The following is a 15,208-nucleotide window of genomic DNA, read 5'->3' as shown; positions in this document are numbered from 1 at the left end:
GCTCTTCAGGAAGAGGTCCATACTTTCAGTTGTGTTTGTATGGCAAGTACTATTTTGTAGGAACTATTGGAAACATGTTATAATAATAATTTCATATTTTCATTAGCATCAGGTACAGGTGAACCACAATAGTTTGAGAAATCCTGTCCAATCCTCACTTGAGAATAGACTTTCTTGTGAATTCCTGACTGCAGCCAGGATAGGAATTGCTATTGTAACCCACACACCTCCTGGGTGTGGTGTTCTGTCCCATGTAGTGGCACTGGGGGCAGGGGGAGAGGAGAGAGAGATTAATGAGTCTGCTCTACAGCTTTAGCTAAAAACCACATGACTTTTAACTCATTCAGTAGATGCTTATGCACTATGCTCCATAGGTCTCAGGTTCAATTCTGACCACTGACGACCAGGGTCTGTCAGTGTTCCAAGTGGGGGCTCATCCAGGATTCCAACTGGGAAGTCTCTGAAGCTCAGGACATGCTTCCTCAGCGAGGGGAAGTATGTAACCCACACACCTCCTGGATGTGGTGTTCTGTCCCATGTAGTACTGAGACCACCTGGAGGGAGAGATTAATGGCACTGAGACCACTTAGAGAAAGAGAGAGAGAGAGATTAATGAGTCTGCTCTACAGCCTTAGTTAAGAGGCAGATGGCTTTTAGCTCATGCAGTAGAAGCTCATGCACTAAGCTCCAGAAGTCTCAGGTTCGATCTTGCCAGCCGACGACAGGTGCCTGTCAGCATTATACTATGAAAACAGCATTTCTGCTGGTATTACAGCTTAAACTAGGAAAGGTAGATTTGTAAAGATCATTGTTCTATAAAAGAAAATAAATTGTCCAAGCCTTGAAAGCTTTGGTATGAGGACGGCATGGGAGTTCAGCTTGGTTCTTATTTCATCCATAGTACCAAGAGGACTTTGGGCTGTGACAAGCTATGATTGTATCAAATCATGTTTGTCGCAGTTCAAATTCTTGGAAATCTATCTCTGCCCAATTCAAACAATCACCCAGATAAGAAAAACAGAAAGAAGTCTTGATGTCTTGCATTTCTCTTAATTGTAGTTTCCCTATGTACTCTAGAAGAGTTTTTGAAAGGACAGTATGAATTTTCTGGGGATGTCAAAATGTCAATTTAAAATCCATCTGTTTTAGCAGGAAAGTAATACTTTTTTATAAACGCAACATAACAGCCAGCATTCTGCCTGGCACCCAGAGGAGTCTGAGCAAATCCTCCATTGCCCTAACACAGTATTAGTTATTATTTATAAAGTCTAAGCCTTATAAGAAAAATAGTTGCCTGACATTCACATCATGGGGTTTTTTAGGAATATTATCTTTTATTCCCCCAACAACACATAAAACAGACTTGGAAAGATCTGGCCATTGTTATTTTTCATTAATATAGAATTGCCATTGTTAATCTTATCACATTGAAGAAAAGCTGCTAAAGATTAATAATATTTATTTTATTTCTTCTATTCTGAACCAGGCACCTTATAGGAAACCAAAAGACATCAAAAATAGTATAAAAATTTCTCCCACTGTGCTATAAATACATTTCATTCAAACCTGGTGTGAATATCCCCCTTTATGTTTCTATTCTCTAGACCCTTTAGACTAGGAGCATATCAAAGCTTAGATTGCCAAATTAGTACCAATTTACTGCAATTTTGGGATGTGTAATCTTGTATACCAGCATACAAGCTGAGACTGCTTTCATTTATCTTGTGACACTTACAGTTGTCTCATTGGGTTGTAGTGGTTTTTATTGCTTTGCTGCTTCAAATAGGATAAACATCTTCTTTTTGGAATATCATGTAGTTTTCTGGCTAAATGGGAAAAAACACCTTCTTTTGTGCTTGTCTCTTGGTGTGTTCTGTTCCTTCAGAAGTCACAAGATTATTAGCTGTCCAGAGAGACATAATTGCTTTTATTTGCTTTTCCAATATATAATAATTGTAAGGCTTCATCTATGAAGGTGTGCTGGAGGTAATGGAAGTATGGTTGATGATTCCTAAGGATATTAATTTTACAAATAAAGTTGAAGGGGCATAAAGATGGCATAAATCTTACTTTTTCACTCCTCCAGGTCTGGGGCCACTGTTTTCACGGCCAGTCCCCTACTAATAGTTAGATAGACAGAGGCTCCCAGCCTAAGATAATCTTTCTTGCACACTGATATTACCATGTTCCCTCCTCTTTGGGGTATTACACTGGCACCCCATTCTACTGCATCAAGTTCTGGCTTCTTGTCCATGCTTTCAAGGTTATAACACTAACCCATCCTAGTTATCCATTCTTGTCACTTTCTGCTTTTCCCCATTCTCCTCTGTTTCAAACCAGTGCCACCAGCAATGCCCCATTCCTCTACTTCTTCAACAAGCATTTCCCTGTTTTCTTTTATAGTGCCACGTACAAATGGAGCACCCTTCCTGAGCTGGTGTGAAAAACCATTATCTTCTCTGCATTACAAAGACCCCTTTCTACAATGATGCTGCAAGGAACCAGATTGTGGGTTCTTGGGAATGGTCTATATATCTTTCTATTTAAATTATAAGGACATGGACAAGCATTATTTGTCCTCTTTGTTTGAAGGTTCCACACTTCATTTATCTTTCTGTTTGTCTTTCTTTTGGGAAGTCTGAGTTTGTTGGGGCAGTTCCTCGGGGCAGGTCTTCTTTTGTGTTTTGTACAGCATCTACCACATTGTGGATACTACCAGAAATAAACAAATAATGATAACAATATAAAACTCAAATTCACCCTGGGTGTCTGTAATGAGTGATTTTTTTTTCCAGATGCAGAGGAAAACCATCATTAACCAGATCTCTTAATAACTGTGGGCCAGAGTCGGCAGTTATTACTCAGGGAAACCTCTCATTGAAGCCAATTGGAAGTTTCTACATTGGTCTACAGTAGGACTGTGCCCTTAATTACTCAGGATGCATGAAGTTATTGGAAGGCAGTTTTCTGTGAAAGCATTGAAGTTTCAGTACAAATGTGCTTGCTGTTGAAGTCAGTGGAAGTTGTATCTTAAAAAGAAAGGCAGCTGAATTTGGCCATCAGCAGAAAAGACCTATTTGTAAATCTATTACCAGAACAGTAAGGGAAACTATATATTGATTTCTTTAGGACAGAAGTTATTAATGAAGTCCCCAAGTTCAAATTCAAATGTTCTTGATCAGATTTACTGTAATAGTGGTAACTGTTCTTTCAGTACACTGATCTTTAAACTGGTGTACATCTTTTCATCTATTTCCATTTTGCCTAGCTAGATTGCAGGCTCCAGGATTCATTAGACCAGGGATCGGCAACCTTTGGCACGTAGCTCGCCAGAGTAAGCTTCCTGGCGGACCAGGCCGGTGTGTTTACCTGCCCCGTCCACAGGTTCGGCTGATCATGGCTCCCACTGGCCATGGTTCGCCGCTCCAGGCCAATGGAGGCAGTGGGAAGTGGCAGCCAGCACCTCCCTCGGCCCGCGCCGCTTCCTGCATTAGACCAACACTTGAGCTTTATATAAAATAAGGAACAGTTTTGCTAATCACACTTTTACTGTGTGTGACCCACATTCTCTGTCCTGTTAAAAAACAGCCAAATGATTTGGTACAGTTCCTGTACTTTACTCTGTCTATAATTGTAAATTTCACAAATTCTAATTAAAATATGGAAGCTTTGATTTGCAGATAAAGATGTTTTTACTTTTGTGACAAGTGCAAACTTGTGGGGGAAAATTCCAGGCACCATCCTTGGATTTATTTTATTTTATTTATCAGTGTTCCTAATCACCCTAGTATTTTGCTTCTCAAACATCCAAAATTTGGACATCTCTGTAAGATAGAGAAGTATTAGCCCCATTTTACATATGGGGAAACAGAGGCAAAGACAGTTTAATCCAAAGCCTATAGAAAGCAATAGGAATCTTTCCCATGACTTCTGGGGCCCCTAGATAGTGGAAACATGATGTCTATATTTGTTTAAAATGTCCTTGATACAAAAGCATTTCTAACATTACACTGCATGCATTGCAGCCCCCCACTTCCAGCAGCATGTAGCAGAGGTATAAATGCAGGGGCAGCTCTAGCAATTTCGCCGCTCCAAGCACGGAGGCACACCGCGGGGGGCGCTCTGGCGGTCGCCGGTCCCGTGGCTCCGGTGGACCTCCTGCAGACGTGCCTGCAGAGGGTCCGCTGGTCCTGCGGCTCCGGTGGAGCATCCACAGGCATGCCTGCGGGAGGTCCACCGGAGCCGTGAGACCAGCGGACCCTCTGCAGGCACGCCTGCGGGAGGTCCACCCTAGCCGCGGGACCAGCGGACCCTCCGCAGGCATGCCTGCGGGAGGTCCACCAGAACCGCCTGCCGCCCTCCCAGCAACAGGCAGAGCACCCCCCCGCACGCATGCCGCCCCAAGCGTGCGCTTGGCACGCTGGGGTCTGGAGCCAGCCCTGTATAAATGCCAGCCCTTCCTCCAGAGCTGGAGGATAGGGGGTGGACTGGAGAGAAGGAGGGGTGGGCTGGAGAGAAGGAGATGGCCTGTCCATGCCCTTCCTGGGCCTTGTTTGACCAGAAATCTGGCAGCAGATCCAACCCCCTGACTTCCTGATGCCTTTTCTCTTCCCAGTGGAGAATATAAATGCCACAGAGAGAAAGACCACATGGCCTAAGGTGACACAGTAGTCCAAGGTTCGGCCATGGGAGCAGCCCAAGTCTGTGGGCCCAATAAATCTGCACTGCATGTAAAAAATGGCCCAAAGGGAAGAAGGTGCCCTCATCTGGGAATAAGGGACTGAAGTAGGAGGGGCAGTCCAGACTGCTTGTTATTGATGGAATTAGAATCATTTTATGCATCTTGTATTTACATTATATTTTCACTAAGGTCTCCAATGACACTGGGGTTCTGACCCTACAAATAAAGGCACTGGGATAGATCTTGGCATTGGAGTGATTCCTGGGTGAGTTCCTGAATCCCTAAAGGTTGTAGGCATTCAGAACAATCTATCAAAGAGGGGAACATGTTTGCAGAATCATCTCCATTAAAAAAAAAGGCTCATTTCAAGTTGAGTTGAAATTTTCTACACCTCTAGCCACATTTTGCAGTGGACGCAAACTCTGAATTGTGACATCAAAGAATGGGTCAGGCAGAATGAGCAATCCAGCTGCTCAAGCTGGGTACATTTATTATTTTTGGCGGGGGCGGGTTGGAGTAGAGTGGGGAAGGACCTAACACTCGGGAGTCCCCTTTTTTTGTTTTATATTTTTTATTTTTCATTCATGCAGATACAGACTGTCAGTCATGTTCCATTTAACTGTCATTAAATAGCCCTGAGCCTTCTCCCCACCCCGCCTTTTGTTAGAAAATGCTAACTGACCAGTAACATTCTGAATTCTATCTGACAGCTATAAGAATTGCCAATTTATGTATCAGTTTATGCCTGAAAGATGTGAGCTTTTTCAGAATTTTTCAGAATTAATTTTTTGAGTTCTTATGTCCCTTTAAGCCTATTTAGCCTATAGTTTAAATGTCACAGAGTCAAATACTGTGTCAGATTTTCAAAAGACATGGACCAATATTAACATATGTACATATACGTGCCAAGAAGAGAAAACTGAAATCTCATGCTCCAGTGTTTAAACTGGAAATCATCCCAGGAATCAGGAAGTATTTTTCCCTCACATATACTATAGTGCTCAACTGACTAGTTTATTTGTGAGGTTTTGCCATTCGCTGAAACATGAGGTGAAGACCACTGAGGAAGGCAGGATACCAGATTTGATAAGCAATTGATCAAATATGGCAAATCCAGCGCTGCTGATATAGATCAACTTGGAAATAAGCATGTATCTATTAAAGAGGCTTACTAACTCTTGGTAAGAAAGCCAATATATTTGAACGCACAGAATAAGTTCATTCACTTGCTTTATTTTTAATTCTCAGTAAAAAAAATCTCTTTATGATCATTTTTAAAAGCATTTTACAGAAACATACAGTGAATATCCACTGGACTATAACGTAATCATTTGGTCCTTTTTACATCAGAAAATCACCTTCCATTGACTGTGAAAATGCGCCAAAGCCTGGAATATATACTATTTAAATCATATTTTTACATTCTCAATTTTTAAGCTGTCATATTTATGTAAAGCACAGAACCTTATTGTTATGAGTCTGTTGATTACCTTAAGGAGTTCTGTACTGCCACGGTGATCAGACAGACAAACACAGCAGCATGCCATGTAATATTGTCGTTTGACATGCTCTTCTTTTGTCATTGCTGCAGGCACTAAATCCTGTCAACAGGTAGATGATAATAGAATTTGAATTTCAAGCCATGAAAAAAGAATATCAAAACAATGTCTATAATAAGGCTTCATTAACCAATTCTGTGTGAACAATGTACTGTCTACAGAGTATTTGTTGCAAGTGAGATTCATATGAGAAAAGATGATCTTTTAATATAAGACATGTCAAGTTCCTAGGGCAAAGCACTGAAGTGATAAAAGATGTTCTTTTAAGGTTGACGTAGTCATATGTATTTAGGGATGTGATGCTCGAGGATTATTGTGGTTTTGGCAAATTAGTTTGAGTTATTATTTTCTCCATTTTCCCCTTTTTCAGAATGTGACCTTATATTTTATACCATTATTCTATATGTATGTAAAATGACATGACGTTTCACTCTGGAATCATTCTTTTTTTGGATTATTTCTCTTTTAAGCAGTCAAACTTAAAGGTTATTGTTAAGAGAAATGGAGAGTGAGACAAGATCAGGACTCACTTAGAAAAGGTTCTTTCTGCTTTATGGGACTTTCTGTAATTAGGGAATGATCCTGGCTCAAATCAGCAGGCTTGCATCACCACTTACCCTCTAATCTCATCTAACATGCTGAATACACAAGTGCAGGAGAAGAGGATTAGACAAACTGTGGCGCAATACTGAGATTAAGTCCTTAGTTTTTTTATGCAAAGAAATACCATTGGCTTTCTGTAGAATATATTCTGTACTCAATACCCTGGGTTAGTCACCTTGAGTGTGTTTACACAGCAAAGAAAAACCTGTGGCTGGCTCATACCAGCCAACTCAGCCTTGTGAGGCTCGAGCTACAGGGTTGTTTCAATGCTGTGTAGACTTCTGGGTTCAGGCGGGCACCCAGGCTCTAGGACCCTGTGGGAGGTTGGATTTTTTCTCTTTGCAAATTGTCCACCAACCATTTATGGCCTTCTGTTAATTAGTTCTTTATTCATGTTCTACAAATATTTTAATACACATATTTGGGCCTGCCAGGATGGCATGGTTTCTATTCCTTCACTGGATGACCCTAACCTTTATGAACAAGAGCAATGCTTGAAGAAATGTTGAGGAGCACTTTAGGGAGAGCAAGAAATGAGCTGGCCTATGAAATTTTAGAGCTTTTAACATCTTTTCCTGTCCTCTTTTGCACAAAGAATCAGAAAATTCCAATGAAAAAAATGTTTCGATGGAAGAGAAAAGCAAAATTTCATTGAAAAATGTTTCATCTGAATTTCCCGATTCATCACATCAAAACAGTTTGCAGGGACAGTTTGATGTTGACAAAGTTCTGATGGAACCTCTGGTTTCCTGAGTAATCACTGTCCCAGCTCCTTGGCAGCCCACAAGGCAAACTGCTGGAGAACCTGGGCTCCCAGACCCATAGCTCCTTGCCAGTCCAGGCTTTCCAAACAAACTGGGTCCCCAACTCTGGGGCAGCCCACCAAGTGAGATGCCTAAGAGTTGGTGACCCTGGACTCCCAACTCCTGGACCAGCTGGCTTTCTCTCTTGCAGAGAATGTCAGGGTTTTTTTGTTCTTGTACTTAATCAGAATGAAATAAAATCTCAAAATCCTCTGTGAAATGGAATCACCATTTTCCTCTCTACTTCTCTCTAATTCCCTCCCACTTCCTCTATTCCTCTCAGTTCTTTTACACAGCCTGACTACTGCTGGTGAGAGAGTCTCCACTGTAGGCTCCTGCCATCCTGAATACCTTCCTATCATATTCCATCTCATCAACATTCCATCAGAACACAGGCCTATGCCCCTTAATGACTCTCTCCCATTGCTTTCATTTTGTATTTTTAATAAGGTGAGTTCAACACCACAAAGCATTCTTAGGTATGCTTTATAAAGCTTGTTTTGTATTAAATTTTAGGTTCAGTCAAACTTTTTTTTTTCTGCAAAGCTAAATGAAATCTTTTTGAAAGTCTTAAAATTTCACAATCTCAAAGCAGATTGGAATGGGACAGTATTCTTAATGTGAAAATAAGAAATCATCACAGGAAGATGTCCTTCAACTACAACGTGTCTTGATTTGAAATAGGCTCAGCGCATCCCAGAAAACCCCACAAGGCTTATCACAGAGGGGTCCTAAGTTGCCAAGAATCTTTACATAGCTAATTTCAAACTTCCATTTTAATACAGTCCCAGCTAAATAACTAATTCATTTTCCCGTTTATAAAAAGAATTCCAAGAAAGATTACAGTAGGCTCAATTTACTGTCTTTTTCCATCTCCCAACCCACATCTCTCCAATAAGTAACATTTAAATTAAAAACATCGCCTGTATTCTATTCCTGACAATATCACTGAATATTGTTGTCCTGAGAACTGCATGCTACCTTGGGAAGGTAATGACATAAAAATATACCATAAGAAAGTATACATAATATATGTTTTCATGACATGCTCTACATGCCATTGTTTCTGAGATGGCAGGACCATAATATGTAATTTGAAGAAAATGGTTTCAAATGCAGGTGTTGGCTTAGATAATAATAGATGAGGACTTCACATTTGAAATGCAGACATCAATATTGACCCAGGTATTTTTCCAAGATCACACTGTTCTACTTAAAAACAACCTCATATAAAGGTGGTATTCACAGAGTTCTTGTTACTTTTCAATGATTGAATCATAATTTGGGACAGTGGCCAGTATCCTGAGGTTATTTTGCTTTTTTGCTTCTTAAATATTACAGCTTTGTTGGAAGGTTTTGCCTTGCTGCTATAAAGCATTTATTTTTTCTGGCTCCTCTTTAATGTCTTTGAGAAAGCATTTATTTATATGCACAGCTCCTTTCTCTTCTGTTTTTAATTAGTAATTTGGAGGTGTTTTTTTTCCTGAACAGGCTGTGTAACAAAAAATGGTCTTTTTGACATTCATGCATAGGGGACAGAGGATCAGAACTAAGGCAAAAGACAATAGAGATTGACTTACGACATACTGTATGTGACAAAACAGGAGAAAATACGGGAAATATTAATTGCTAGGATTTTGTCTCAATTATGTTGGCTTCTGTATTTGAAAAAAACAAAATAATCATGAAAAGGTATGACATTAAGTATATGTACTGAACAATCTATTTTATTCTATGTGCTGCATGGCAGTAAGAAAATGTGCTAATTTAACAAGTTCAGCTGTACAAAGGCAACGCTGGAAAATAATATTTCTTGGAACAGCCCAGCAAAGACACAACTCTTAACAGAACAAAAGTAGCATTCTAAGGCACACTGTGCTGCAGTCTATCACTTATGAAATACGGTGTGTTTCCTAATCAAGGAAATATTCACTGTAAAACTGCAAGCAACACTTTTATATTTGCACCCTTCTATGAAAATGCCACCCACCTGTCTCAATAGGTGGAAAGCCTGGTGGGACCAGCAGCATTTGGGGCACCACCAGTTGAACAGACGAGGAGAACACAGCTGAGGAGAAGCAGGTGTGCCCCTCTCTTTCAGAGTCTCTAGCCACTCATTAGCTAGCTTGGGAAAGAAGGGAGTTGATTGGTCCCTTGCCCTCCCAGTTCATTAATTTAAACCCTAGCCCAGGCCATGTGAATCCTCTTTTTGCTCAATTCCAGCAGCCCCACCCTTCCCACCCTGTACTGGTAGCCTCAGAGCTATTTCGCAGAGGCTGTGAATCTGACCAATCATCTCTTTTGGGGTATGAAAGGAATTTTTTCTTCCCACCGGACCAAACTGGCATAGGCCTGGGGAGTTTTTCACCTTCCTCATAGCATTCTGGAAGTGCAGTTAGGTTAAATAGGATTAGGATTTAATAATTTGTGATAGTATTTGGTAGCAAAGTTAGTTCGACACTACTTGCAGACAGTCTCCAGTGCAGTTAAAAGGTTACAAGGAAAGGTTACCAGAAGTAAAAGATGTAGGATTCTACTGATGGGCCTTGTGCTCATGGGATAGATCTTTTGGCCTTCATAAACCAAGGTTCCCACTTGTAGTTCCCTCTGTCCCTCCTCACCCCTTGTGGGTGGGGGACTGTTGAACTCAGATGAACAAAGTGATTTCTAGGAGTAGGCTGAGGAGAGTCTACCCCGAATTGTGGGTTCTATGGTAGAGGGCTTGTAACCAATGCATTGGAACTACTTAAAATGCCTGGTAGGTGAGAGTCTGGGTGACAGGTCAGGCAGTGCCCTTCTGGTACATTTTAATAAAGCTGCAGCCAGCAGCTTAAAATGCATCCCTATATTTCTCATTATTTACCACTTTGTCTACATCAATTGTTTCCAGGAACATTTTTCACATCTGCAAATGTCATCACAAATGGGTACATATTTTTCATTATCTAGATTTCAGTGAAAATTTTACATGCTTTTCAAGACACAAGCTGGACTGTTTGTGTATCATCACATTACTGAAGATACATGTTTTCCACAGATTCCCTGGTTGCCTGATCCAACTCATGTGCTCAAAGTCTTCTGCACATGCTTTTTGCCTAATATGGTGTAATTAAGCCTTAATCCTACCACTCTCATCTTGAGTTTTTCCACTGACTTCAGTGGTCTTTGGATCAGGCCCCAACTGCATAGGTCACATTCATAATGCTTTGGTTATACATTAAGAATAATGGGAAATTATCCTAATTGAAGACCACATCAGAATGTCTTTAAACTCTATCCATGCTGCTGCTGCTGCTGCCTCTATCAGAGCAGTTTTCTGTCATCTGGATTGGTGCCCACCTCTCTTTTTTTCTGTAACATGAAGTTGGGCTCTCAGGAGCAGGTCTGAGTACACCTCTTTGTGAATGATCCCTCATCACTGTGTTCCCTATGTGTGGCACAGGACTACAGCTAACCTTGTGCATTTACTAGAATAACACCACAAGCCCAATTCTCATCAAAGATTAAATATCACCAAACTCTATATATTCTTTCCTCCTGTCTTCCACCATCTGTACCCTTCTTTTGGTTCAGAGCTGATGTAAAGAGCAGCCAGAGGAAGCCATTTTTGGTGCACCACATCAATTTTACTTTTTCTCCAAAACCAAAGAACTATCCTACATGGACTTCAAGGCCATCTACTAGCACCTTATCTATTAACTATTTACATATCTCTCCTGCCGCATAAAACACTATGTCTGTGTGAGAGAGAGATACCATACTCTGTGTTCTCTTTTGCCATAGGTCCATTGAGGTATATTTCTTTACATTCACACTGCTGTACTATTCAGCGTCTGGTATGAAACTGGGTACCTTTGTATTTATTTTGTTCTTCCAAATGCCTTGAAAATAATGCCAAGAAGAATATTCCAATGTGGATCCAAGTCTTTTCAATTTTGCTTTTTCATTCGTTGTTTTTTATGTTAGTTGTTGATCATTTTGAGATACTCATTTTATAGAGTAGACCTATAAACCATGGGTGGCCAGAATGAAGTAATAAGATCTGATTTGACTGGAGAATTGAATACATTAACTTTGATCCTTCAAAAAGTAGGCTCATATTTCATGACAGATATTTCCAAACAACAAAGAACCTGATTCTTTCCATCAGCCTGAAACAATGAATAAAGTATATTTGGATCCCACCCCCAGGCTCAGAAAGTGACAATGTAGAGTCTGTTGTGTCACTTCAGTACTAAGAAATATGACGAGCATAGAGAACTCACATGAGAAACTGACTTCTAGAACATTGACTGTAAAATCTTTATAGAAAATGGTAATGTTATTTTTATAGGAAATAGGAATATAAGTCTTTAATGGTAGAGAAGATCTTTTACCATTTTATTATTATGTGATTACCATTATGTTAAATACTAAAAATGACAAAGTACATTGTAAGATGTTAAACTTCAAAAACAAATAGTTCAAGTCTCCATCACGAAATGGATGATTTAAATGTCTGGACACCTATACGAAAATACATTTATTTGCTGCCTCACTGTAGGATTCAGGTTACAATTTCCTGTAGCATAAAGCATACTAAATAATACATAATAAAGCATCCTTCACTCATCCCTGATGTTGTGAATTCATCTCTAAATTGTACTTGCACACATCTCCATTCTGAAACAAATGTAACACATCTATTAATGATTGATGTCTCCAAAGTCCCTCAAGAGGGTGTGTGCTGGTCTTGGTATGACAACAGAAGATACACAGTCCCACTGCTGGAAGGGAAAGCTATCTACTGCTGACTAGTCCATTCTCGTTCTATTTTTGACAAGGGCATTGTAGTATCTGAATTAGGGCTGTCGATTAATTGCAGTTAATTCATGCAATTAACTCAAAAATTAATCTTGATTAAAAAAATTAATCTGTTTTAATCCCAGTGTTAAACAATAGAATGCCAGTTGAAATGTATTAAATATTTTTTGATGTTTGTCTACATTTTCAAATGTTTATTTCAATTACTAACACACAATACAAAGTGTACAGTGCTCACTTTATATTATCATTTTTATTACAAATATTTGCAATGTAAAAATGATAAATAAAAAAAAATATTTTTCAATTCAGCTCATACAGTACCATAATGCAATCTCTATCATGAAAGTGCAACTTACAAATATAGGGTTTTTTGCTACATAACTGTACTGAAAAATAAAACAATATAAAAATGTAGAGCCTGCAAGTCCACTCAGTCCTACTTCTTGTTCAGCCAATCGCTAAGACAAAAAAGTTTATTTACATTTATGGGAGATAATGCTGCCCATTTCTTATTTACAATATCATGTGACAGTGAGAACACGTGTCCGCATGGCACTTTTGTAGCTGGAATTGCAAGGTATTTACATGCCAGATCTGCTAAACATTTGTATGCTCTTTTGTGCTTCCATTCCAGAGGACATACTTCTATGCTGATTATGCTCATTAAAAAAAAATGCATCGATTAAATTTGTGACTGAACTCCTTGAGGGAGAATTGTATGTCTCCTGTTCTGTTTTACCTGCATTCTACCATATATTTCACGTTATAGCAAACTCGGGTGATGAACCAGCACATTTTTTGTTTTAAGAACACTTTCACTGCAGATTTGACAAAACACACAGAAGATGTGAGATTTCTAAAGATAGCTACAGCACTTGACCCAAGGTTTAAAAAACTGAAGTACCTTCCAACATCTGAGAGGGATGAGATGTGGAACATGCTTTCTGAAGTCTTAAAAGAGCAACATTCTGATGCGGAAACTACAGAACTCAAACCACCAAAAAAGACAATCAACCATCTGCTGGTGGCATGTGACTCAGATGATGAAAATGAACATGCGTCAGTCTGCACTGCTTTGGATCATTATCAAGAACCTGTCATCAGCATGGATGCATCTCCACTGGACTGGTGGTCAAAGCATGAAGGGACATATGAATCTTTACTTCATCTGGCACCTAAATATCTTGCGACACCAGCTACAACAGTGCCATGCAAACGCCTGTTCTCACTTTCAGGTGACATTGTAAACTAGAAGCCAGCAACATTATCTCCTGAAAATGTAGACAAACTTATTTGTCTGAGTGACTGGCTGAACAAGAAGTAGGACTGAGTGGACTTGTAGGCGCTAAAGTTTTACTTTGTTTTATTTTTGAATGCAGGGTTTTTTTGGTACATAATTCTACATGTGTAAGGTCAACTTCCATGATAAAGAGATTACACTATAGCACTTGTATTAGGTGAACTGAAAAATACTATTGCTTTTGGTTTTTACAGTGCAAATATGTGTAATCAAAAATAAATATAAAGTGAGTGCTGTACACTTTGTATTCTCTGTTGTAACTGAAATCAATATATTTGACAATGTAGAAAACATCAAAAAATATTTAAATAAATGCTATTCTATTATTGTTTAACAGCACAATTAATCGCACAATTAATTGTGATTAATTCTTTTAATCATCTGACAGCCCTAATCTGAATGTCTGCATGGTATCTGAGTGCTTCTCATCTGCTTGATGTGTAACCAGGAGAAAGAGTTATGGATAGGACAGAGGATGACCTCTTACTTATGTAGATCAGAACCAGAACTATTCATCATAAACAGCCCCAAAAATGCTGATTTAAATAAGTGGAACCCAAATATAAAATGGAAATGAACTAAAATCACTGGGACAATTGAGCAAAACTCTTCAATGCTTATCCAACCCCAAGCTCTGAAAACTTGGATCCACATCACTGATTTTAAGTTGTACCTTCATAATGATAATTTTCTCTTTATGCATGTATTTTTAAAATGTTGACCATAGGCTTCTGTATGCTTGTGTACATATTTTAGCAGGACTCATTTGGGAATCATTCTCCTGGTAATCGTAGAAACAGTGCAAGATGTAAAGGGAGAGAATAGATTATGTTTTCAGGGTGTCATAAATGAACAGGGGAAACTTGAAAAGGTAAAATATTCTATATTTCTATACACTGTGAATCCCAAAAAAATATCCAGGCCATCTCTGATTGCTAATTTTATGCCATGCCTTTTCCTCAATGGCTTTTTTAATTTTGTCACTGATGTGTATCATAGGTGGTACAGTTCTGGATCATTTCATAAATATGTCAGTTCCTCATAGGCTGTATAGTGTCTCTAGTTTGACATTTACACAACACCATACACAAATGGCCCTCATATATCTTCCGTACAAAATTCAATCTTTGGCTTTTGCGGATTATTACTTTCTCTCCCCTGAGAACAATTCCTCTGTCTACACTGAGCTCATTTTTTCTGGTTCTAGAATGCTTGGATTTCTGCTGGGATTTCTTATTGCTGTTTAGGTCATCCTTGCTTGAATGTCTTGCTCATTTACCAAATCATCATCCTCTGATGATTCTTCTTCCATTTCCATTACTTTTGTAATAACTGCTGACAGATTTCTAAATACCATCTGTCCCTACTCATGGAGGCTGTGGTCTCCCCTGGTGTTCTATAATAGCATGAGAAAGTTGTTGGTTTGCTTATCTCCCATTGAAATCAATGGGAGTTA

The sequence above is a fragment of the Mauremys mutica genome, chromosome 6 (assembly GCF_020497125.1).
Source record: "Mauremys mutica isolate MM-2020 ecotype Southern chromosome 6, ASM2049712v1, whole genome shotgun sequence".
Taxonomy (NCBI): domain Eukaryota; kingdom Metazoa; phylum Chordata; order Testudines; family Geoemydidae; genus Mauremys; species Mauremys mutica.
The sequence above is the reverse complement of the archived record's forward strand: the minus strand, read 5'-3'. Positions refer to the sequence as shown.